The sequence below is a fragment of the Myotis myotis genome, unplaced genomic scaffold (assembly GCF_014108235.1).
Source record: "Myotis myotis isolate mMyoMyo1 unplaced genomic scaffold, mMyoMyo1.p scaffold_m19_p_3, whole genome shotgun sequence".
In the NCBI taxonomy this organism is placed as follows: Eukaryota; Metazoa; Chordata; class Mammalia; order Chiroptera; family Vespertilionidae; genus Myotis; species Myotis myotis.
Window position 1 is genome coordinate 146794782 of NW_023416335.1, and position 24243 is coordinate 146819024.

The window sequence follows — 24243 nt, forward strand, 5'->3', positions numbered from 1 at the left end:
TCCGGGGGAGCGGGTGAGGGACGGGCTTGGCACCGGAACTGCTCGCGGGCAGGAGCGGCCGGGCCTCCCAGGCGGGGCGGGGCCTCGTGTCCCCCCCTATTCTCTCCCTCCCCAACCCGCCCCCGGACTCGTCGGTAACCCTTTGTGCCCCGCGGCCCCTTGGTTCCCGGGCTCCCGCTGCTCCTCGGGGTCCCTTCCATCCACCTAGTTTTACGGCGGAGGAAGCCGAGGCTGCAAGAATTTAGGGGACAAGGGTCCAGCGCATACACCGGCCTCTGCTCTCTCGCATGTTCGCTCCACTCCAATCGGCCTTTTGTAGAAAGGATAGTTAACTGTCACTGGTGGCGTCCTACCTGGTAGGGACCCTGTGAAGCGCTTTCAGCGGTTCTCAACCTGTGGGTCGCGACCCCTTTGGCCTAAGACCATCTGCATATCAGATATTTACATTACGATTCATAACAGTAGCAACATTACAGTCATGAAGTAGCAGCGAAAATAACTTTATGGTTTTGGGTCACAAGGGCCAGAAGGTAGGTGCTTCCCTCAGTTCACCATCCCCAAGCGCCTTGAGAGGGGTGCGGACATCTTGCAGAAGAGGAAACCGGTGAAAGGTGCCAAGCTCCATACCACAGACGCTGGTGCTTGGTTGTAACTTGTGTTGTGTGTAAAAATCTGCTCAGCTACCCCAACCGGATTTTTTAATTCTTGAAGTGCGGGGACCAAGTTCTGTTCCCATATTCCATCGTCACTTGGAGCTTCAACGGAGGCCGAGAGCTGGGGGCTCGGGCTCTCATTGCCTGGGTCCTGGTGCTTCCCTTTGCTTCTTCACCCTGGGCAAGACGCTTGACCTCTCCACGCCTCCCTTTCTTCGTTTGTAATACATCTGACGTGTGTGTTGTGTGTGTGTGTGTGTGTGTGTGTGTGTGTGTGTGTGTGTGTGTGTGTGTGTGTGTGTGTGTGTGTGTGTGTACCTAGATGATCACCTCTGGGTTGTTGTAGGAATTCAAAGTGAAAACGCATGATGAACAATTCCGTGTACCTAGGACCAACATAGGACTGAATAGAAGTACGATTCTCGTGCCTGCACAGGAACAGTGTCTCTTCCAGGGGAGTCACTCTGACAGGAAGCAGTTTGGAAAACTGTGGATTAGCAATAGGCAACAGAAAAGGTTAGTTAAGGAAATAAAAGAAGAGTAGAGGTTTTTGCAATGGGAAAAATGAAGGTAGGTGAGCCAAAGAATGTCCTGTGGCCAGCCTGGAGACTTTCGACACTATGAGCCAAGACAGTATGAGGACCCACAGTCAGTTGCCAGGCAGGGAACGGAGGGAAAAAAATAAAATAAAAAAGGGATTCCTCAGCCACAAAATCAAGAAGGCATCAAGCATCGGAGACAGAGTCTATATCTCAGGCCAGATAATGGGGGAGGGGGGACGCGCAGGGTGAGGATAAAGCCTCTTAGCATGGGTACTATCTGCCAAACAAATTTGCAAGCATCTCTTAAAACTGTGGGGGAGGAAGATTTTTAAAATCTTCTGCTTAGAAGGGCAGAAGAAATGGAAATGTTTTACAACCGTTATCAGGAATTTAATATGCAAACAATGCCTTTGCTATTGGCTTTATTTATTTGTTTATTTTATAGTTGTGATCACAGAAGTGTTTGTAAATACTTCCCTAATACCCAAGTTTAAGCAGCCTTTCGTACCTTGGAGTGTGAAGGAATAAAAAACAGAGCCTGGGTTGGCAGGACTCACTAACTTCTCTTTCCACCAGGGGCCAAGGGCTTAGGGCAGTGGTTCTCAACCTTCCTAATGCCGCGGCCCTTTAATACAGTTCCTCATGTTGTGGTGACCCCCAACCATAAAATTATTTTTGTTGTTACTTCATTAACTGTAATTTTGCTACTGTTATGAATCGTAATGTAAATATCTGATATGCAGGAGGTATTTTCATTGTTACAAGTTGAACATAATTAAAGTATAGTGATTAATCACAAAAACAATATGTAATTATATATGTGTTTTCCGATGGTCTTAGGCGACCCCTGTGAAAGGGTCGTTTGACCCCCAAAGGGGTTGTGACCCACAGGTTGAGAACCCCTAGCTTAGAAGAGTGAGAGGAATCCTGAGTCACAGGTTCTCAGGCTCCCCGAGGGACGCACAAGTTCGAGAGGTTTGTCATTGAACCTTGTCATCTAACTAGTAAGTGGTGCAGTCAGGATCTGAATGTGGGTCTGTCCCCTCATGCTTTCCACCACTCTACCAGTGGTTCTCGAACTTGAGAGCGCATCAGCATCACCTGGAGGCCTCGATAAAACACAGATTGCAGGGCCCCGGCCCCAGCCCCAGAATTACACATAACCATGCCAGTGCTTCTCTGAGGTCTGATCCCTGGACTCCCAGCATCAGCAGCATCTGTGAACTTGTTACAAACGCAAATCATTAGGCCCCACTCCAGACCCTGTGAATCAGAAACTCTGGGGTGGGGCCCAGAAATCTGTGTTTTAACAGGCCTTCCAGGTGATTCTGGTACATTCTCAAGGTTTAGGACCATTGCACTCTACTCTCTTGTCTTCCACATATTCCTCTTTCTTTTTTTCTAATTGCCCTGAATAGGAATAATTCTACAGAAACAAAAGTTCTTGCCATTGAACTAAATGACAGATTTTTATTCATATTTTTGCTGTCTACAGATGAGGCTAGAAAAAAATTAGTATGAATGTGGTTTGTTTTTTTTTATTACTTTATATTTGTACTGAAATTCAACCAGATAATACCGGGTGGAACTAATCTTATTTGAGAACTATTCTGTGCCAGGGCTTAACATGCATTTTCTAAATTAATCTTCACTACTCTGCTATGAGGTTTTATGATCTTAATTTTACAGAAGAGAAAAACTAAGATGAAGGAACTGACTTAAGGCCACATTCTTATTAAAGGGCAGAAATCAGGATTGTTCAAACAAAGATCCCTCTAATTCTAAAATTCATGATCTTTCCACTCCGTGGCAAGATCTTGGAGAACCAAATTCCAGTGTGGGCTCCACCACCCCAACTATGCAACATTGAGTAAGCGATTTCATCTCTGTTTCAATTTCTCCATCTATAAATAATGTTATCATAAATCTGCCCCTCCCACACTGGAATGTTAGAACAAATGAGGAAATAAAAGTGTAAGCGCTTTGAGCTTTTTGAAGAAAAACAGTAAAAGAGCAAGTTATTATAGTACTGTATGTTTAGCTGAGTGTTGCTATGTGAGCCTGAGCATTGCATCTTTCCATAGTTATCTCCTCATGCATGCATAAGAGGTCCGAAGGCTGTACTTGATGCCAAAGAAAAGTTGTTTGACTTCATTTGTCAGTGTCTTCTGAAGGTTAAAGAAGATGACAGATGGTTTTATGTGTTGCTTTTCAAAATTACAGGGACTCTCTCACCAGGTTCATAGGCTCCAGGTAAATTACTGGCCCATCCTCATCCTAGAAATGTTTTCTCCAAACCCTTTTTTTGTCTCCCTATTACAGGCACCCCTCCACCCTCCTGCCTCTACCCACTAGGTAAAGACTTAAAATTCCTCTTACTTTATTTTTTTCCCCCCTCTTCCTTTATTATGTAGAAGAATTTAGCTCTCAATCCTCACTCAGGCCAGATTCCAGGCCTGTGTTTATTGACCAAATCATCCAGGTAGCACAATTGGGGGGGGGGGGGGTACCACTCACAAAGAATACAACCTGAATGGTGCTCAAGGGAGCTCCTCTATGCATAGCTCTCACCCCCAAAATCCATTAAGGTGTTTTGTTAAACAAAAGAGCCATCTACAGTACTTGGGTATCACCATTTGCCAAGCTTTCAAATAATGGGTTTCTTTGTTTATAGTTTTTTATAATGGGCCTGATCAAATACATAAAGCCTTAAGTCCTGGCTTCCACAGTCCGCTGTGGCACTTTTCACTCTGTACTATGACACTATGGTCTATCTCCCCACTAGACTTGTGAGTTTTGTGAAGACTTGGTCATATTTTGTCTTCCTCACCTTGTATCCATGCCTTGACATAAGTACTTGAAAAGCATTTGCTGATATAAATAACAGCACACAGTACTCCCATGTAGGTACTAGTTTAATTGGCAGAGATTTGAAAAATGTCCCTCAAGTGTGTTGTTTGACCCACAGTGTTTTGCACAAGAAATATATTGAGACAAAAATTTTAAATTGAGAAATGTTACATAAAAAAAAAAAAAGCAATCCCAGTTTCTGGAGTCCCTTGAAAAGTTAGACGCTGGCAGACTGGGCACGCATCAGTGTCTTTATTAAGGTTGTACAGTGAGTTGGCCTCATTCACATGTAAAATCTTGATGGTGGGCGCTGAGTTTGGAGCCACTGGGATCATATGGTTGTTTTGGAGAAACAAGTATAAAATTTTGCCTTAGAGATTTTACACGTGCTCATAACTATGTATTCCAATGTATTTTGAGGTCCTTTTAAATTGTTTTTCTGGGGTAGAAAATTGTGTTGTACCACGTTGTACCATTTCCAAACAAGCCAGGCAAGTGCAGACATCAAATTATAAATATCATTATCACCAACATTTTAATAGAGTTATGGCTGATGTTATTTGTCAACTGCCTTGGAATAGAAAAGAAATAATAGCATATACTTGAATAAATTTCATAATAAGTACCTGTATGGAGTGTGATCCTCTTTCTTTCTTCTTCTGGATGGAGAAGCAGAAGCACAGCTAGTTCAGATAACTAGCAAGAAATGTAGCCAGATTAGAACCCAGGTAGTCTGTCTCTACAGACAGAGTCTTAACCACTAAATTAATGTTTATTGAGCCTTTCCCAGGTGCTATGGTCATGACTACCTCCCAACTGAAAGAGACTACCAGGTTTATGGAAGAGTGTCTATTGCTTCCAAGCCTTTTATAGGGTGCTGCAACAAACCCACACAGCTCCCTCTCATCTCGCTCCCCCTCCCACCCCAAGTCATACTGACATGTTTATAATCTTCAGTTTTGAAGTGTACAAACTGTCAGACATCTAAGACTTCCTTTACTCCCAATATAATTCTTGCACAAAGTTTGTTGTTATTGTAAGTTATTACGAAGAGTCCTATGCATGTGATGAGCAAAAGGCATCTCTTAAAGACAATGGAAGCAATTTGAAGCAATATAATATCGACACTGAAAACCAATATCTGTAGTCAAATTGTGCTTGTGTGGAGAAATGGGAGACAGTAAGGTTGAATTAGAACAAAACTGTCACATGACATGAATGCAGTGAAAGCTCAAAAAATAGACAACCTAAAAGGAAATGGTCATCAACTTTTAGCATTTTTTACATTTTATTTTTAATTGAATGTTGAGAAAAATATTGGAAGTGAAGTCTTCCTTTAAAAAGGTTTAAAGGATAAACTTCTGTTTTGGCCAGATTGAGCTGTTTCTCCGAGTCTCAGAAATTTAAGACATTGCATTTTACCTTCACTTTTTATTATGAAGAGATGTAGCTCATCTTATTCTGGTTCAGTTTCTCTTCTGCAAAGTATGCATGGTAAGTGCATCTTTATATGGTAGAGATATTGTGAGTCAAGCTAATAAATGATCATAAAGCACAGTTCTTTGAAGTATAAAGCACTGCATAATTGCTAAATACTATAATAATACTATAATAATCATCTTCATAATAATAGTAATTTTCAACCAACACATCAGCCAGACCTAGATGCCTTTACTCAGCTCCCAATTAGACAAAAGTGTATATGCCAACTATGAAATGAAGTGAAAATCTTAAACCACAGACTAGTTCCACTCCCCTCTTCTTTCCTATGCAGAATATAATGTTAGCCTGCCAGACACATCTCAGCTCCATCACTTGCTAGCTGTGAGACCCAGCTCACAGGAGACAGTCAAACCTCTCCAGCCTCTTTTTCTTCAACTATATAATGACAGTAATAATAATTCCCACCTCTCAGGGGTTGCTGTGAGAATTCAGCCTAACAGACTGTAAGAGCTCAATGAATGTTAGTGGTGATGATGACTGGCAGTAATATCAGAAAAAAAACCAATAGTGGGCAGCTATCTAACCATGCTTTTGAATGAAAGAGGGAGGAAAAAATCAATACTCTCAATTTAGGTGCCTCTCAATTACGTTAACATTTATCAAATATAAGCACTGTAATATTAAACTTAGAAAAAAGCAAAGGTGAAATGTTTTACTTTCCCAGTGTATTTGTTTGTTTTTAATAATTGTGCATGAAATAAATGACTATATTTTGGTTATAGATGATTAGGGAAAGAAATTGAGTAAAATAGAATGCTCCAGCTCACTCCTTTCTGTAGGTGTAACCATAGTTAATGTTCCTTTCCAGACCTTTTTCTGTGTTTTTACGTTCACTGAAACAAAACAGAATTACCCGATGGGTGGATGAAGTATGTACTTCAGGCCCCAGCAAACCATGACCAAAAAAATTTTTTGTAAAGAATTTGATGTTTTAAAGGAACCCTTCTGCACTGCTGGTGGGAATGCAAACTGGTGCAGCCACTGTGGAGAACAGTATGGAGTTTCCTCAAAAAAACTAAAAATGGAACTCCCATTTGACCCAGTGATCCCACTTCTAGGAATATATCCCAGGAAGCCAGAAACACCAATCAGAAAGGATATATGCACTCCTATGTTCATAGCAGCACAATTCACCATAGCTAAGATTTGGAAACAGCCTAAGTGCCCATCAGCAGATGAGTGGATTAGAAAACTGTGGTACATCTACACAATGGAATACTATGCTGCGGTAAAAAAGAAGGAATTCTTGCCATTTGCAACAGCATGGATGGACCTGGAAAGCATTATGCTAAGTGAAATAAGCCAGTCAGAGAAAGATAAATACCACATGATCTCACTTATTTGTGGATTATAGAGAACAACATAGACTGATGAACAGGGACAGATCCAGAGATGGAGAAACAGTGATCAGACTGTCAATTCCCCGAGGGAAAGTAGGGGAGGGTCGGGGTAAGGGGAAGAGATCAATCAAAGGACTTGTATGCATTCATATAAGCCAAACCAATGGACACTGACAACAGGGGGATGAGAACATGAGGTGGGGGGGCGGGGTAGAGGGGAGGTTAATGGCGGGATGAGGACAATAAAGAAATTATAGATAAATAAATAAATGAATGAATGAATGAATAAATAAATAAATAAATAAATAAATAAAATTTATCCATGTAATGTCATGGAAAAAAAAGAATTTGATGTTTTCATAAAGGTATAGACATTTTAAAAAATCTTAATTTGTTGTGACTTCCTTATATTTATTTAATTTTAAAATGGTTTTAATCTTAAAGTAAATAATAGGATATTATTTTATATACACCATCAGCTTGTCAGTGCTCAGGACCTTCCTGAAGATCCTAATCCAAGCTTACTTTATAAGTATATTTGCACCCATATTTTTTAGAACATAAATACATTCATATTGTTTTGCAACTTGCTTTATTTGTGTGCGTGATTTTAAACAGTAGTGTTTACTTAGCAGCAAACTAAACGAGAAAGAACTTTCACCACATCTGCCATTTTACTTCACTAAGAGTTATCTCCGTATAAGGATCCTATTAGAACAATTTGAGCTTTAAAAGCTCCCTTTCGTGGTACAGCAAATTTCATTTTCCATCACATTTTCAAGCCAATGTAATACAATCCTTTTTTTAATCGCCACAGAGTGTATGATGGGGAGAGATCCTGCCGACCAGGAGCTTTCTAAATGGTGACGATGGAGAGATGCCAAGGAAATTGAATGGTGCCAAGTGCAAAACCCTCAAGTTGCTCCCTACACCAACAGAAATCCATTTGGGAGCTAGATTTCACTAAGGCAGGAAGTATTTCACCTATGATAGAGCACATGCGGAGATTATATCTGGGAGCCAGGGACTAAGGAAGAAAAAGTAAAGCTACATTGTATTTCAGGAGACAGTAAGAAGAGAACATTCCCTGGAGAAAAGCCCAGTGACCTTTTGTGAAGGAAGAAAGAATGCTTAAGCAATAGTTCAAAACTACATGTTTTTACAATATTTCCCTGATAGTAAATAACTGCTGAAGTGTTGTTATTCTTTCCATAAACTCAATGCGCTAAGAAAATACAAATATATATGTAAAGAAAATACTGCAAATGTTTATTACACACTTACTGTGAACAAGACACAGTGGCTCAGGGGATACCAAGACAACGCATGTAGAGCTTTGTACCAGTGTCTGGCATGGTCATACAATACTTGTTTAATCTCCACCAACTGTGACTCTCAGTCACAGAACCTGTGCGCTGAGAAACAAAAATGTCAGTCAGGGAGATAAGTTGTGAACTCACAGAAAAAGGACGACAATACAAAGCATCCTGTGATCGATGCTGGATGAATAGCAGAGCCACTAATTTTCGGAGACCTCTTCCATTATTCATGGTCTTAGGGCCAAGTAAGAGGTAGAATCTGAACAGTGTCGCCAAAGATGTGCAGACATGATAGGGAAAGGAGGAAAATGAAAGGATCCCAGCTTTCACACAAGCATAGAAATAGGAAGTATAGAAGGACATCCAGAAGACACTGAGCAATCCCTTTTACTAAAACAAAGAGTTTGGGCCTCTGGACTAAAGGGTCTTGACCACTAAATTAAGATATTTGGGCATTGCCCTGTCTGGTTGGGCTCAGTGGATAGAGCATCCGCCCGCAGACTGAAAGGTCCCAGGTTGATTCCAGTCAGGGGCACATGCCTGGGTTGTGTGCTCGATCCCCAGTAGGGGGCGTGCAGGAGGCAGCCGATCAATGATTCTCTCTCATCATTGGTGTTTCTCTCTCTCTCTCTCTCTCTCTCTCTCTCTCTCTCTCTCTCTCTCTCTCTCTCTTTCTCTCTCTCTCTCTCTCCCTCTCCCTTTCTCTCTGAAATCAATAAAAATATATATTTTTAAAAAAGATATTTGTGCATTACCTTCAAAGGCAATAAAGAATCAAAGCTGGTTTCCTGCCTGTGAAGCAACATAATTAAGGTACACTTTTAGAAAAACCATTTATTTTTCATGAAGGAAATTTACAAAACACAGAAAGCATAAAAAATATATAAGTCACCTGGGAACCTATCACCCAGAAATGTTACACTTTTGATGGATAAACTTTAGAATTTTTTCCTGGTTGTGTGTGTTTGTGTGTGTGCACGCACATGTGTACACATGTTTGCGTGTAAATTGGGATTATGCTTTATTCACTCAACATTATTTTGCAAGTATTTTATTAAAAATCATAATTGTGCTGCATTTCATCCGATAAATGCAATATATTGTACTTACCCATTTTTCTGCTGTTTAGCCAGGCACAGATAACTAAAATTAACCCGAGGTTAACTTAGAGTGGTTTGGAATGAGGATAAGCTGAGAACAGGAGGAGCAGTTGTACGAAGCTATTGGTAAGGGACTGCTTGTATAAATTAGAGCATATTCACACAGAATAGATGAGTTTATAACTGTTATCTTGAAATAGAACTATTATTTCCAATGCTGCTGCTCCTGGTGTACTATTATGGAATAATTTCTCAAACATATTTTCTCTTCTCCCTAGTCCCTTAAATTTGGAGTGCTCCAAAGTTAGTCCTCTCCTCTCCTCCAACTATGTTTACTCCCTTGATGATCTCATTCAATCCCAAGATTTTAAATATTGTCTACGTGCTGGCCACGTGATGATGCATTATGGAAAGGGGATTTTATATGCAGAGGTAAATACAAGTTTTCTGGAAAAGAATTCAAAATTTTAAGGAAGATGGAGAAGAAGAGGAAGAGAAGGAGGAGGAGGAAGGGGGAAGGAGGATGAGGAGAAGGAGAAGAAGTTTGCTCCACTCACATGCTTTGCAATAGGAAAAAATACAAATACAGAATGCTGGCGTCCTGCTCTGGGAGGGGCCTTGGAAGAGAGGGGCCTTGAAGCTGGGTGAATGCTACTGCTTAAGCAAGGGCGTGGCGACAGGAGCAGAATGATATGAAGGAATCAGTAAGGGGACATGGCTATTTAAAAGTCAGAAGATGATAAAAAAAAAAGGGGGGGTGGTGGGTGGGGAAAAAATCACCAAATTTGAACCATTTGCTCTTTGACCTCTATTCATTCCAATATTTGTAGTGTAACAACCTGAAAACATCATTTGATTTGGGTTTCTGAAAAATGGTACATAACTCATTGTAAGCGGGACAAGGAGAAAGTCTCTGTGGGCTAATTAACAACATGCTCCCGAGATAGAAAGCAGACACACAGGCCTCTTCATTTTCAATACCTTTTCCACGTTCAAGTTTCTCTCATTGTTTCTGTTATAAGGTCTGCGTTTCACCAAGTAGCACCCTCAGCGAAAATTTGTCAAGAATTCTTTCTCTCCATATTGAAAAGGCCTGGCAGCTTTGAAATGACTGTAGCTTGTGCGCGCGCGCGCACGCGCGCACACACACACACACACACACACACACACACACACACCCCATTCTATGTGAGTACAAACATGTAAAAATATTTATACACCTCCCCAATCTATAGAACACCATTTTGGGGTCTTGAAAACAGTCTCTTTACAGATGGAGAGAATGTGAGAGAAATGCCCTCAGTGTGCTGGCTAAAAACTGTAATGCCTGCTCAGCACTGTGCCTCCTCTCATAACAGGGGATGCTCTGCTGAATGAGCCCTTGTATGTCAAGATTCAAAACGTTCTTGTTTGCTCTGGGTGAACAAAGCTCTCACAGACAGTGGGATCTGCAGGGTAGCCACCAAGTGTGTTAAACCAATGTTCCCTCCACCGCACTGCCGAATAGTTTATCGTAATGGCAGTTCTCACCTTCATGTATAGAGGCCGGTGTTCACCTCGCCGTCCTGCACAGAGCTCCCACTGACATCAAAGGAAATGACATAGAACAGAACCCCATGGTGTAAGGAGAAACAAGCAGCATCTGATCAGAATCAGGCCATATTTTTTTTTTCATTCTCTCTGTATAACTGGCTAGATTCATATACAGAGTATCTAAAGGCCACCTTTCACTTCAGCAGTTTATTAATTGTCAGACATACATGCACTTATTGGGGAGCTCGACACTGAACTGCTTATTACGTAGGAGGGGGAGGGAGGGGGTTGTGTTGTAGAGAAATCCATCCCAACCCCAGCCCCACGTTTTTCTTGGTCTACGGGATCCCCAAGAGACCCAAGTGACTGGAGTAGCTTAGTGGCTCGTTTTACTTAAAGCTGGCCTTGAGACAAGGAGGAGAAGGAGGAGAAAAAAAGGAGAAGCAGAAGGAACGAGAGGGAGAGAGAAAAAAATGTAAGCATGTTTAAATCTCTGGATAGGGAGATCCCTTTCTAAGCTTAAAAGCAAGTCACTAAAGATGAGTAAATTTAACTACAAAAAAATGAAAACTTCTGCATGTCAAAAATTAAGATAAGATCGGTCTAAATGGCAAATAAAAAGCTGGAGAAAATATTGGTGACAGTTTTGACAGGTAAAGGATTAATATTCTTAGAATTTTCTGCAGATTGGCTAAAAATGTAACAAAATAAGTTTCAGGTGGATAAAGAAATGTTTAACCTAATTTCTAAAAATGCTTAACAAAAATGTTCAAGAAGATTTCTAAAAATGTAAAATTTTTTTCCAAATGTTTTTATTGATTTTTTTTTTTTTTTTTTTTTTTTTTTTAGAGAGAGAGAGAGAGAGGAAGGAAAAGGGATAGAGAGGTAGAAACATCAATGATGAGAGAGGATCATCTATTGGCTGCCTCCTGCACACTCCCTACTGGGGATTGAGCTAGGGCATAAACTTTTCAAATTTAAAAAGCGGAATTTTTATTCTGCAAAAGGCACCATAAATAAGTGATAGGACAATTCACAAACTTCTCTTTGCAATGAAAGAAGGTATTATAACAACATATATTACATCGCTGGACCTAGACAAGGGGTAGGCATCCTCCTTACATCGCTGTTTCTAAACTTTCTCATTTCTTCTAACACTCTCTGTCTTGATTAACGTTATCTGATTATATACATCACTTTGCTCTTTGCTATACCCATCCTCCTACCCTGAGATTTCTCTTTCCTTTAAGATTTCAGCTGGTAATTCAGTCATTCCAATACTATTCTCACCATAATTCTTGCTAACGTCAATACCCACTTACTGATAGGGTCCTTTCACTCACCTAACTTCTAAAGTTTTTGTCCTTCTTTTTTCCAATAATGTTGACTTCCATCTTAGCCACTCACTAACATGGTCATGTCTCTAGAACTGCACTGTTCCATATGGCAGTTACTAGCATCATGTTGCTTTTTCATTTAAAATGTATTAAAATTAAATATAATTTAAATTTCATTTCCTTAGCCCATTATCAGTGCCACTAATGGCAACAATAATAGATAGCGGGTATCAATGCTCGGAATCTTGTCATTACCTATAACTGCAACTCTTCCATAATGTCAATATTAAGTATCACACTCTCTGTGATGCTCAATAATTTAAAAATTGTGTTAACTTTATTGGAGTCACATTGGTTAATCACACTATATAAATTTCAGGCTTACAACTGTGCTTTTTTGTTGGTGTTTCGTTTTATTTTTTATTTTTTATATATACATTATTTCAGAGAGGAAGGTAGAGGGAGAGACAGAAACATCAATCATGAGAGAGTATTAGTGATTGGTTGTCTCCTGCACACCCCCCACCAAGGATCAAGTCTACAACCCAGGCATGTGCCCTGACCAGGAATCGAACCATGACCTCCTGGTTCATAGGTCAACGCTCAACCACTGAACCACACCGGCCAGGCATGTTGTTTTTCAATCCTCACCTGAGGACATGCTTAGAGGGAGGAAGGGGGGGTGGGGAGACAGAGAGACAGAAAAGAGGAGAGGAGAGGAGAGGAGAGGAGAGGAGAGGAGAGGAGAGGAGAAGAGAGGGAGGAGGGGAGGGAGGGGAGGGGAGGGGAGGGGAGGGGAGGGGAGGGGAGGGGAGGGGAGAGGAGAAACATTGATGTGAGAGAGAAACATTGATTTGTTGTTCTACTTATTTGTGCATTCACTGGCTGACTCTTGTATGTGCCCTGACAGGGGATGGAATCCGCAACCTTAGCATATTGGGATGACGTTCTAACCAACTGAGTTACCTGGCCAGGGCTCCACTGGATCTTTTCTACCATCCTAAAAACACAGGTTTATTTCTTCCATCTTAAAAAAAAAAAAAAAGAAAAGACTATTGACCTCAGTTTTCCCTCCAGTGACTCCTGCATTTTCTTCCACCACCTTTTAGCAACAGTCCTTGAAAAAGCAGTCTGCTCCTATGAACCAGGAGGTCACGGTTTGATTCCTGGTCGGGGCACATGCCCAGGTTGCTGGCTCAATGCCCAGGGGGGATATGCAGGAGACAGCAGATCAAAGACTCTCTCTCGTCATTGATATTTCTATCTCTCTCTCTCCCTCTCCTTTCCTCTCTGAAATCAATAAAAATATTTTTTTTAAAAAAAGAAAGAGCAGTATGCTGCACTCCCTATCTCTATCTTCTCTCCTACTCTCTTTTGAAACACATTGATCAAGTTTTTGCCCTACACCGTGTCATCAATTCTCTTGTCAAGATCACCAAAGATTTCCGCAAGGCTAAACCTAATAGCCAATCTCTGTCCTCATCTGGTTTGACCTATTAGCAACATGTGACACAGTTGATCCCTCCTATCTTCTTGCAATGCTTTGCTTGACTCCTAACCTGACTTTTCTCCCTATCTTACTATTTGTCCTTCTCAGTCTTTGCTGGTTTTCTCTATCTCCCTGACCTCTGAACATGGGAATATATCAGTCTTTGAATTTCTTCTCTTCAATGTCTACACTCTATGGTAAAGTAAATGATGGTTTACAACTATTTGCTCCTTCCTTCTATGAGTATTGTGTACCCACACCCTTTGGATTTGTTGTGATGTGCCTCTTCTGTGCATAATATACATCCTGGTCCTATTGTAGGGCTGGACTATGTGACTTTCTTTCTTTTTTTCTTTTTTTAAGTGTATATTCCTTTTCATTTACTTATTTTTATTTTTTTATTTATTTATTTTTTTTAAAAATATATTTTATTGATTTTTTACAGAGAGGAAGGGAGAGAGATAGAGAGTCAGAAACATCGATGAGAGAGAAACATCGACCAGCTGCCTCCTGCACATCCCCCACCGGGGATATGCCCGCAACCCAGGCACATGCCCCTGACCGGAATCGAACCCGGGACCCCTCAGTCCGCAGGCCGACGCTCTATCCACTGAGCCAAACCGGTCTCGGCTCATTTACTTATTTTTAAATATGTTTTTTATTTTATTTATTTCAGACAGAGGAAGGGGAAGGGAGAGAAAGATAGAAATATCAATGATGAGAAAGAATCAATGATCAACTGCCTCCTGCACAACCCCCATTGGGGATCGAGCCCACAACCTGAGCATGTGCCCTCACAGGGAATGGAACCATGACCTCCTGGTTCATAATCAACCGACACTCAACCAGTGAGCCACACTGGCTGGGCCATCCCCGATTTCTTACTTTTGCTCATATTTCTTGCCCAATTTATCAACAAATCATATTAGTTCTACTTTCAAAATAAATCTAGAATCTGAAAACTTCTCACTTCCCATTCACTGGTGCCACTAGCGCAAGCTGTTGTCATTTCTACCTGTTTACTGTTATAACCATACCAATCCCCCTACCAATGGGTTGGTCACCTTCGTTTTCTCCATCCATACTCTCAGCTCCTAACATTACTAGAGAAAGTTCTTCTCAAGTGGGAAAACAAAATTAATCAGTAACTAACCAGCAAATACCCCCTGACCTCAGCTAGTCATAGTTACTCACAAGTTATCTTTTAATTTTCTCTAATCACTTTTTACCACCTCAGTATCACCTTAGTGCAAGCCACCATTATCTCTTCCCCGGAGAATGCTTTTTGACAGATACAAATGTTATTTTTCATGCTAAAATTTTTATAAATTTTATTGTGTCAGACACAATTCAAGAGCAACAGTTACAAGTGAACTAAAAAGTAGCTCTTCGGGGCACTTCTATTCATTTTACTATCATAAGCATGTTTTGTTACATGCACAGCAACAATAGTTATAATTTATAGAACTGTTCAACTTGGAAATTAAGTAAGTGTGCTATGCCCGGCCGGCATGGCTGGGTGGTTGAGCATCGACCCATGAGCCAGGAGGTCAGGTTTCAATTCCTGGTCAGGGCACATACCCGGGATTATTTGCTGATTGAAAGTGACAAAAACAAAAACAAAAAAACAAAACAACACTGGGGAGAACTGGCTGTTGCCTCCTTCACTCAGTAATTAATATTAGCATCACTAAACTGTACACAGCATCAGCTAGGAATATTCCTGACAAAAATGTTTAACTTAAATTGAAATCTCCAGTTTACAGGGAATGAGGGGTGGATGAACATGTTAAATGACATAAAACAAAGAAACAATCAGACAAATCCAGAGGTGAAAGATTAGATAGGGACCATGGGCCCAGTTCAACAACTCAGTGACATAATAAAGAGGGAAGGGAGCATTGTTGAAGTCAAAAGAGAATTAAGCCCTGGCCTGTGTGGCTCAGTTGGTTGGAGTGTAGTCCCACACAGCGAAAGGTCAGAGCTCGTGCAGGAGGCAATCAATTAACATCCCTCTCTCCCTTCCTCTCTCCCTAAAATTAATTTTTTTTTAAATACACACACACACACACACACACACACACACACACACACACACACACGTTCTTGGGTGAGGATTAAGAAATAATAATTTATTTTTATTTTTTGTTAATCTTCACCCAAGGATATTTTTCCATTGCTTTTCAGGGAAAGTGGAAGAGAAAGGAAAAGACAGAGAGAAACATCGACGTGAGAGAAACACATCGATTGGTTGCCTCCTGCACCAGCCCCGAACCAGGGCCCAGGCCGGGGAGGGGCCTGCAACCATGGCACGTGTCCTTGACTGGAATCAAACCCAGGACCCTTTGGTCTGCAGACCAATGCTCTACCCACTGAGCCAAATCGGCTCCCCTACCTTCCATTCTCTCTAAAAAATCAATGGGAAAGTATCCTCAGGTAAGGATTAACAAAAAAATAAAAGAAAATAAAAATAAAAAACAAAAGAAACAGGTGAAGTTTATTTTTTTTAAATGTCATTTCTTCTATAATTTAATTTAAAATACTTCAGGAAAACAAAGATGAAGCAAATAAGGCAAACTGTTAAATCTACATGCAAGTATATTGGTACCTGTTATGTTACTAGACTTTTCTGTATATTTGAAATTATAATAAAATTAAATGTAAACTTAGTGGTAGAAAGAAAGTGATAAAGGAGTAGTCTGAGATGGTAACTGAATCTAGTGGCTTTTACTGTGAATATGTTTATAAGCTGAAAGGAGGCAATATGGAGAGAGAGGGAGAACTGATTGAACAAGTCAAACAAGTGGGATAGGATAGAATATAAGGACAGGTGAAGAGTTCAGACCCAGAAATGCTGATCAGCACCCATTTCTGAGAAAAGAGGGGCAAAAAAATAATGAGTGAAGAGATGAGAGGATTCTAAAGTGGAGACAAAAGAAAAAAGTGGAGAAAGGCAATATAGGGAATGGCCTTTTCGTGGAGGAAGGTTAAGAAGGTTAGATCAAGAATAGTGATGGGCCCTAGCTGGTTTGGCTCAGTGGATAGAGTGTCGGCCTACAGACTGAAGGGTCCCGGTTCGATTCCGGTCAAGAGCAAATGCCTGGGTTGTGGGTTCAATCCCCAGTGTGGGGTGTGCAGGAAGCAGGCAATCAATAATTCTCTTTCATCATTAATGTTTCTATCTCTTTCTCCCTCTCCCTTCCTCTCTGAAAAAAAAAAAAAAAAAAAAAAAGAATAGTGATGGGAGACCAGCTGGCATGGATCAGTGGTTGTGCATTGACCTATGAACCAGGAGGTTGTCGTAAAATGCACAGTTCCCAGTCAGGGCACATGCCTGGGTTGAGGGCTTGATCCCCAGTGGGGGATGTGCAGCAGACACCCAGTTGATGATTCTCTCTCATCATTGATGTTTCTATCTCTCTCTCCCTCTCTCTTCCTCTCTGAAATCAGTTAAATTTAAAAAAAAGAAGAAGAAGAATAGTGATGGGGATTTGAGAATGAGAAAGTTCTGAAAATGATGCTGGATAAATTCTGCAGGAATGCAATGCTGAAGAGAAGTGTTACCCAGATGAAGTTAGATAGCATTCATTTATAGAGAACCCAATCAGCATGATTTTTATGATTTCCTTTGGAGATGTTCAAAAATCTGGAAATGATAGGAGGGATAAATGCTGATGGAAATATATATATATACATCCCTGACCAGTTTGTCTCAGTGGTTAGAGCATCACCCTGCAGACCGAAGGGTTTGGGGTTCAATTCCCGGTCAATGACCTGTACCTTGGTTTCGGGTCACGCAGGAGGCAACCAATCGATGTGTCTCCCTCACATGGATGTTTCTTTCTCTCCCTCCTTCCCCATCCCTTCCACTCTGTCTGAATATCAATGGAAAAAATATCCTCGGGTAAGGATTAAAAAAAAAACCCCAAAAACAAATACATATATTTAAATCTGGAAATGGAGGAAAACCACAGAATGCTAGGTTTACCCTAGAGTGGAAGATGAAAAGGTGATAATCCTACAAATTAAATGGGTGATTGTGGCTGTTTCTAGATTTTAAATTAGAACTAGCAACTAGCGACTTATAGGAAGCCCCCGGTATAACATAAAACATTGAGCTTGCTCACAACTGGCTTTGGGTGAGACTGGAAGGGTATGAATAGATTAAAACAAAAAAGGCTAAAAGGAATAGAAAGTCGTTAACTGTGAAGGAAGGATTAATGGGAGTGAAGGTGTGGAACAAGTAGAGGAAATAAACTGTAGTCAAGTCAGGAAGCACAGAGGGAGAAAGTCTGGAGAATATAAAATTTCAAGTGATGGTGAGGTCCCAGGCATGGCCAGGCGATATGTAACTGAAGAAGACGCTGTTAGCCAAGTTATTAGATGAATACTAGAGGCCTGGTGCATGAACTCATGCACTGGTGGGGCTGATCGGGCTGGGCCGGCCGGGGGAAGGGGACACGGAAGGTTGGCCAGCCGGCCTGCCCCCAATCAGGGCGTGGGGTCGATCCAGGGTGGGGCTGGCCAGGGGAGGGGCTGAGGGCAGTTAGGGGGTGGGTCCTACCTCCTGGTTGAACTCTGGCTGGACTCCTGGTTGAAGGGACAATTTGCATATTAGCCTTTTATTATATAGGACTAGAGGCCCGGTGCAAGAAATTTGTGTACTCATGGGGTCCCTCAGCTCAGCCTGTGCCCTCTCACAGTCCAGGAGCCCTCGGGGATGTCCCTCAGCCTGGCCTGTGCCCTCTCACAGCACCACCAGCTGGGTAGCCTGGGCCTCTCTCTGTGGGGCGATTGTGGGGCCCCCAGACCAAACACATCACACCTGCCTTGGCTGGCCTGGCACCAGTGCGTGTCATAGTGTGGTCATCCGGTCGGTCATTCTGCTATTCAGCCATATGGTCAATTTGCATATTATGCTTTTATTATTATTATAAACTAGAGCAGTGGTCGGCAAACTCATTAGTCAACAGAGCTAAATATCAACAGTACAACGATTGAAATTTCTTTTGAGAGCCAAATTTTTTAAACTTAAACTATATAGGTAGGTACATTGCTATTAACTTAATTAGGGTACTCCTAAGTTGGCCTTTGCTAAAAACGTCCTCAGTCTGATTGAGGTACGTTCCCTGAGGTCGACCCCTTCCCACTCTCCCATCCACACTCGTCTTGTATACTTGTTTCCTCTATCTCTTTTCGTTCATCCTCTCTGTATGTCCAAACCATCTCAACATACCTTTCTCAATCCTCGACACTACATCTTCTTTCACTCCACAACGTTCCCTAAAATTAACTTAATAAACTTTACTTAAAGTTTTAAGTCAACTTTGCACTGTATGTGCGCACCCGCACATGGTATTTTGTGGAAGAACCACACTCAAGGGGCCAAAGAGCCGCATGTGGCTCGCTAGCCGCGGTTTGCCGACCACTGGACTAGAGGACCAGTGCACAAAATTCGTGCATGGGAGGGGGGGTCCCTCAGCCCGGCCTGCACCCTTTCCAATCCAGAACCCCTCGGGGGATGTCTGACTGTCCCTCACAATCCAGGACCACTGGCTCCTAACCATTCGCCTGCCTCCCTGCCTGATCACCCCTAACCCCTCTGCCTGCCTGCCTAATCGCCCCTAAATGCTCCCCTACTGGCCTGATTGCCCCTAACTGCTCCCCTGCTGGCCTGATCACCCCTAACTGCCTCTGCCTCGCCCCGCACCTGGGACCCAGGATTCCCTCCTCCAGCCAGTCGCAGGCACCCAAGACCCGGGCCACCTTCGCCCGGGGCCGGCCGCAGCCACAGGGGACCATGGGCAGGCGGCTTCGCCCGGGCCACAGCTGCTGGCACCCGGGACAGCGGGGCGGGAAGCTTGTCCCTCTCCCAGGCCACAGGCACAGGCACAGCCGCTGGCACCTGGGACCTTGGAGCGGGCGGCTTGTCCCTCTCCCAGACCGCGCCTGGCTGGTCCCCATTCCTCTCTCCCCAGTGTTGAATGTCTGAGCTTTCATGGTGTGACAGGGTGAGGGCGTGATGACCATTTGCATATTAGCTCTTTATTATATAGGATGAACACGGGTGTAGTAGACAGTCTATAAGATAGCCCCCAACGATCCCCACCTCCTGTGACTCACACCCTTGTACAATCCCCTCCCCTGAGTGTAGACTGGGCCTAGTGACTTACTTGTAACAAATAAATAAGGCAAAACGATGGGCTGTCTCTTCTGAGATTATGTTCCCAAAGACTCCCGCTTCCATCTTGCTTGCCCTCTCTTGCTTGTCCCGTTTGCTCTGTGAAGCCAGCTTCCATATTGCGGAGAGACCAATCAGGCAAGGAACTGAGAGGGGCCTCTGGCCAGCAGCCAGGAGGACATCAGGCCTGTCAACAGCCACCTGAGTGAACCTGGAGCAGCTCCTGCCCACCCAGCTTCAGGTGACTTGGGCCCAGCCGACACCTTGATGGCAGCCTTATGAGCAACCCTGACCCGGAAGGTCCAGACAAGTTTCCTGATGCACAGACACTGTGAAGTAATAAATGTTGTTTTAAGCTGATAAGTTGGGACGATTTCATAGATAACTAATACAATGGATGTTGCCTCTTGAGAATAACAGAAGGCAAGATAGAGAGGAAAACCATGAGCCAGGAGCAGGGGTTCAGAAAGATTTAAAGCTTCTCCACATTTAATGTGTGTGCAAATCCATTCAGGGTCTTGCTGAAATTCAGATTTTGATCCAGTAGTTCTGTGACCTGAGGTTCTGCATTTCTAACAAGTTCCCAGGTGATGCTGATGGGGCTGGTCCTTTGAGAAGCAGGGAACTAAAGTGCCCTGAAGGCCCTAACCGGTTTGGCTCAGTGGCTGGAGCGCTGCCTGAGGACTGAAGGGTCCCAGGTTCGATTCCGGTCAAGGGCATGTACCTTGGTTGTGGGCACATCCCCAGTAGGAGGTGTGTAGGAGGCAGCTGATCGATGTTTCTCTCTCATTGATGTTTCTAACTCTCTATCTCTCTCCCTTCCTCTCTATAAAAAAATCAATAATATATATATATTTTTAGAAAAAGTGCCCTGAAGATTAGCAGAGGTTTCGTAGAGAAGATGGGTAACAGGTGAGTTAGGAGAATCCAAATAAAAATGCTCATGGAGGGGGTTGAGTTGTTCACTAAAATAAGGAGGCAGGCGAACAGTGAGCCAGGGCTTGAAGTGAGGTCAGAAAAGAATATAGATGGATCAAATAAGCAGATGCATCTGGGTGAAAATGTAAAGCATTGAGTGTTGCCTACAGCTGGTTCTCCATGGTATCATGTTTAAACAGGTGTCTCAAAGTTAAGGGACAATTTCTCTCTCTCTCTCTCTCTCTCTCTCTCTCTCTCTCTCTCTCTCTCACACACACACACACACACACACACACACACACACACACACTTGCTCTTAATATCTATCTATATCTATTTTAATAGAACCTGACTTAGAAAAGGTCATTAGGATAAATGGAGAAATAAGTTCCTTCCTTACTTCATCATCTCATTCATTCATTCATTCATCCATTCATTCATTTGTTCTGCAACCCTGAACTGAGCAGTTATTATGTGCTAGGAAGGAGGAAACAAAAGTGAGTAAGAGAGTCTTTGTCCCAGTTATTAAAATAGCAGGGGCACAGGTACATGGAGAAGTATGAGATGACAAGGTGCTCGGTGCTATAACAGAGGTATAAAAGTTATGGTGGCCTGGCCAGGCAAGTGATTGATTTTTCCCAAAGGCTCAGGGCTAGGAGAAGGCTCACAGAATAGGTTAATTCCTCTTTACGTTTATTGTTTCACTGTGTAGAGATGAGGAGTGAGTTGATGGTTAGGAAAGATTGGCCTTCTAGATTTCTGCAGGGAGGAGCAGATATGGAAAGGGAATCGGGGAATTCTAGGTAGATCAATTTGTAAATAAATCTCTCTCAGACCCTGTCCTTGTACCAATAACTTATGCTTGCACAGCAACAGACTTCTAACCTTTGTTTGGTTTCCTCTGTGGGAAGAAAAACTTGCAAACTGGCCAACATAAATATATTGCCCCACTTGGCTGTTACAATTGTAAATGATTAAATTGATTTTCTGATACAAATCAGATTCACATGAGTTTGGGATGCAAGGGCCAGTTTTTCTTGGGCCTGATCAAGCCAGGAGAAGCCAAGAGTGAGGATCCAGACAGACAAAGACAGAAAACCAGGAGAAATCTAGAAGGGCAACATCTTTCCCGACCATCAATCTCTACACAATGAAACAGTAAACGTAAAGAGGACTCCATTAATGATTACATTGTCTACTGAAAAGCACTAAAAAGGCAAATGCGGTAAGATTTCGGCTGGGGGTAAGGGAGAAAAACTTAAAAGCGAACCTAAAAATACATTCATGAACATATTTGAATAGATACTAAAGTTCGGGAGCTTCGGCCATTTGTGTGCATTAATAGTGAGCGTCAGCACCATGCTTTTATGCCTTCAACCGTGACAAATACGGATAAAGAGGAGAGGGTTTGGTGAACTGCTCCTGGGCCTCTTTGAAATTGTACATAGGGTCAGTTTGACATCACACACTAATGTTCTGCTTGATCGAGTCCGACCAGTTTTTCTCTCAGTTAATAGGGCAATTCCCTCCCTCCTCTGTGAATCCTCTCTAGCCGTGAACTGCTGCGGCAGCAATAACTGGTCAGACTCGGGCCAAATTTGCACGTACACGAGCATCCTAAGCAAGGCTGAGGTAGGCTTCCGTGCCCTGCCTCATTTGACTTGACCCAAACACTACATCCCATCAAGAGCCTGCCCTGTGTCCTTAGCTCACCTGGATGTACTGAGGTCCTAAGGTTCTAAGTTCCACGTCTACTTTACTCTTCACAGTATACATTCCTATGTGAGTGGCCCCACAAGAAAACCCCAAAGGCATTATTTTCCACAATTAAATGTTTTATGTCACACTTAATCTGAAGATCTAATTTACATACAACACCAAACATTTGATCAGTTTTTGTCTAGTCTTTGTCAGTATATAAGTGCATATTTTTACAGAGTTGAAATCAGTGTGCTCATTATCCTGTTTGTTATTTTTTTAAAAAAATATATTTTATTGATTTTTTACAGAGAGGAAGGGAGAGAGATAGAGAGTTAGAAACATCGATGAGAGAGAAACATCGATCAGCTGCCTCCTGCACATCTCCTACTGGGGATGTGCCCGCAACCCAGGTACATGCCCTTGACCGGAATCGAACCCGGGACCCCCCAGTCCGCAGTCTGATGCTCTATCCACTGAGCCAAACCGGTTTCGACCTGTTTGTTATTTTTTATTCCACATTTACCTCCTTGAGATCCACATAGTTAGACACACGCTCATGCCTCAGTGTAGAATGGATTCTTATCCGTTAAAATTGGCACAGAGGCCCTGGCTGGGTAGCTCAGTCGGTTAGAGCATCATCCTAGATACCAAGGTTGTGGTTCGATACCCAGTCAGAGCACATACAAGAATCAACCAATGAATGCACAAATAAGTGGAACAACATATTGATGTTTCTCTGTCTCTCTCCTTTCCTCTCTCTAAAAATCAACAAATAAATATATTTTTTTAAAAACGTAGGCACCAGAGTATTCAGTGTATTGACAGAGCAGGCTCTGCTGGGTTTGGGGTTGTTTCCAGTTTTTTTAATAAAGCTGTTACATACAGCCTTCTACAGATTGCACTCTCTTCTTTTAGGCTGTTAACTTAGAACATATTTCCCCAAGAGGGGATGAATAAGCCAATGGCTGGACAGTGAGGAAGCACTGAAGGTTGATAAACGGCTGAAAGGCATGATCAGATTTTCATATTTAAAGGTCTGTCCAGTGAGGATAATACCTATTTCGGGGTTTATTATGAACACGAAATGAGGTCAACAAGGTGCAAGAACAGTAAAGAAGAAATTGTGCAGCTATAGATGATTATACTCAGAATTTTATCAGGAAGGCTAATTATTAATGTCTAATCAGTGTTAATTGAAGGTCACCAATTTAGTCACACACTCAAAGTGTTTTTCTAGGGTTCTTATTTTATCTTTGTATGCTAAGGATAATGCAGTGCCGCGAGAAGCAGTGAACTTCCACAAATAACCACTAAAAACAGGCCTATTCTTTATCCCATGGACAAATGCCTGTTTCCGGAACCCAGGCCTACCTCGAAACTACTGAAGTGGCCCACTCTGCAGCTTGACAATTTCAGTGATCTGATAAAGAAAAGGAGACATTATGTAGTCTAGACACTGGCTTAAGGGCCAGCTCCTCACATTTCTCTTCTCTCTTTTCATTTTATCCATGGTAATCCTCTTATTATATCGAAGTCCTGTTTTTGCTTCTCTTTCTGTTCTTAAGGGCTCACAATGCCCTTGTGTCCCCATCGCTGGGCTCCATTTTCTCCTCTGGAAAATGAGGAGGTGGTCTTGATGGTCTCCTCCAGCCCTTGCAGTGTAGACCTCAGAGGGTCTATGGTTCTGTCCACTCTCTCTGGATGACAAGGCCAAGTCTGGCTCCAATCCAGTGTCTTGTTGCTTCAATTTCCCTAAACCACTAATCACTGGCTCTTT

At 42.3% G+C, this 24243-nt stretch overlaps 1 long non-coding RNA gene across 1 annotated transcript; it reads right to left on the reverse strand.

Moving 5' to 3' along the window:
• Positions 1-8178: 8178 nt before the first annotated feature.
• On the reverse strand, positions 8179-23888 carry LOC118650147. The gene is made up of 3 exons (XR_004965883.1): positions 23838-23888; positions 13144-13204; positions 8179-8303 (listed from the first exon to the last, which is right to left on the reverse strand). It is a non-coding gene; the product is annotated as an uncharacterized LOC118650147 (long non-coding RNA).
• Between the last annotated feature and the right edge of the window lie 355 nt (positions 23889-24243).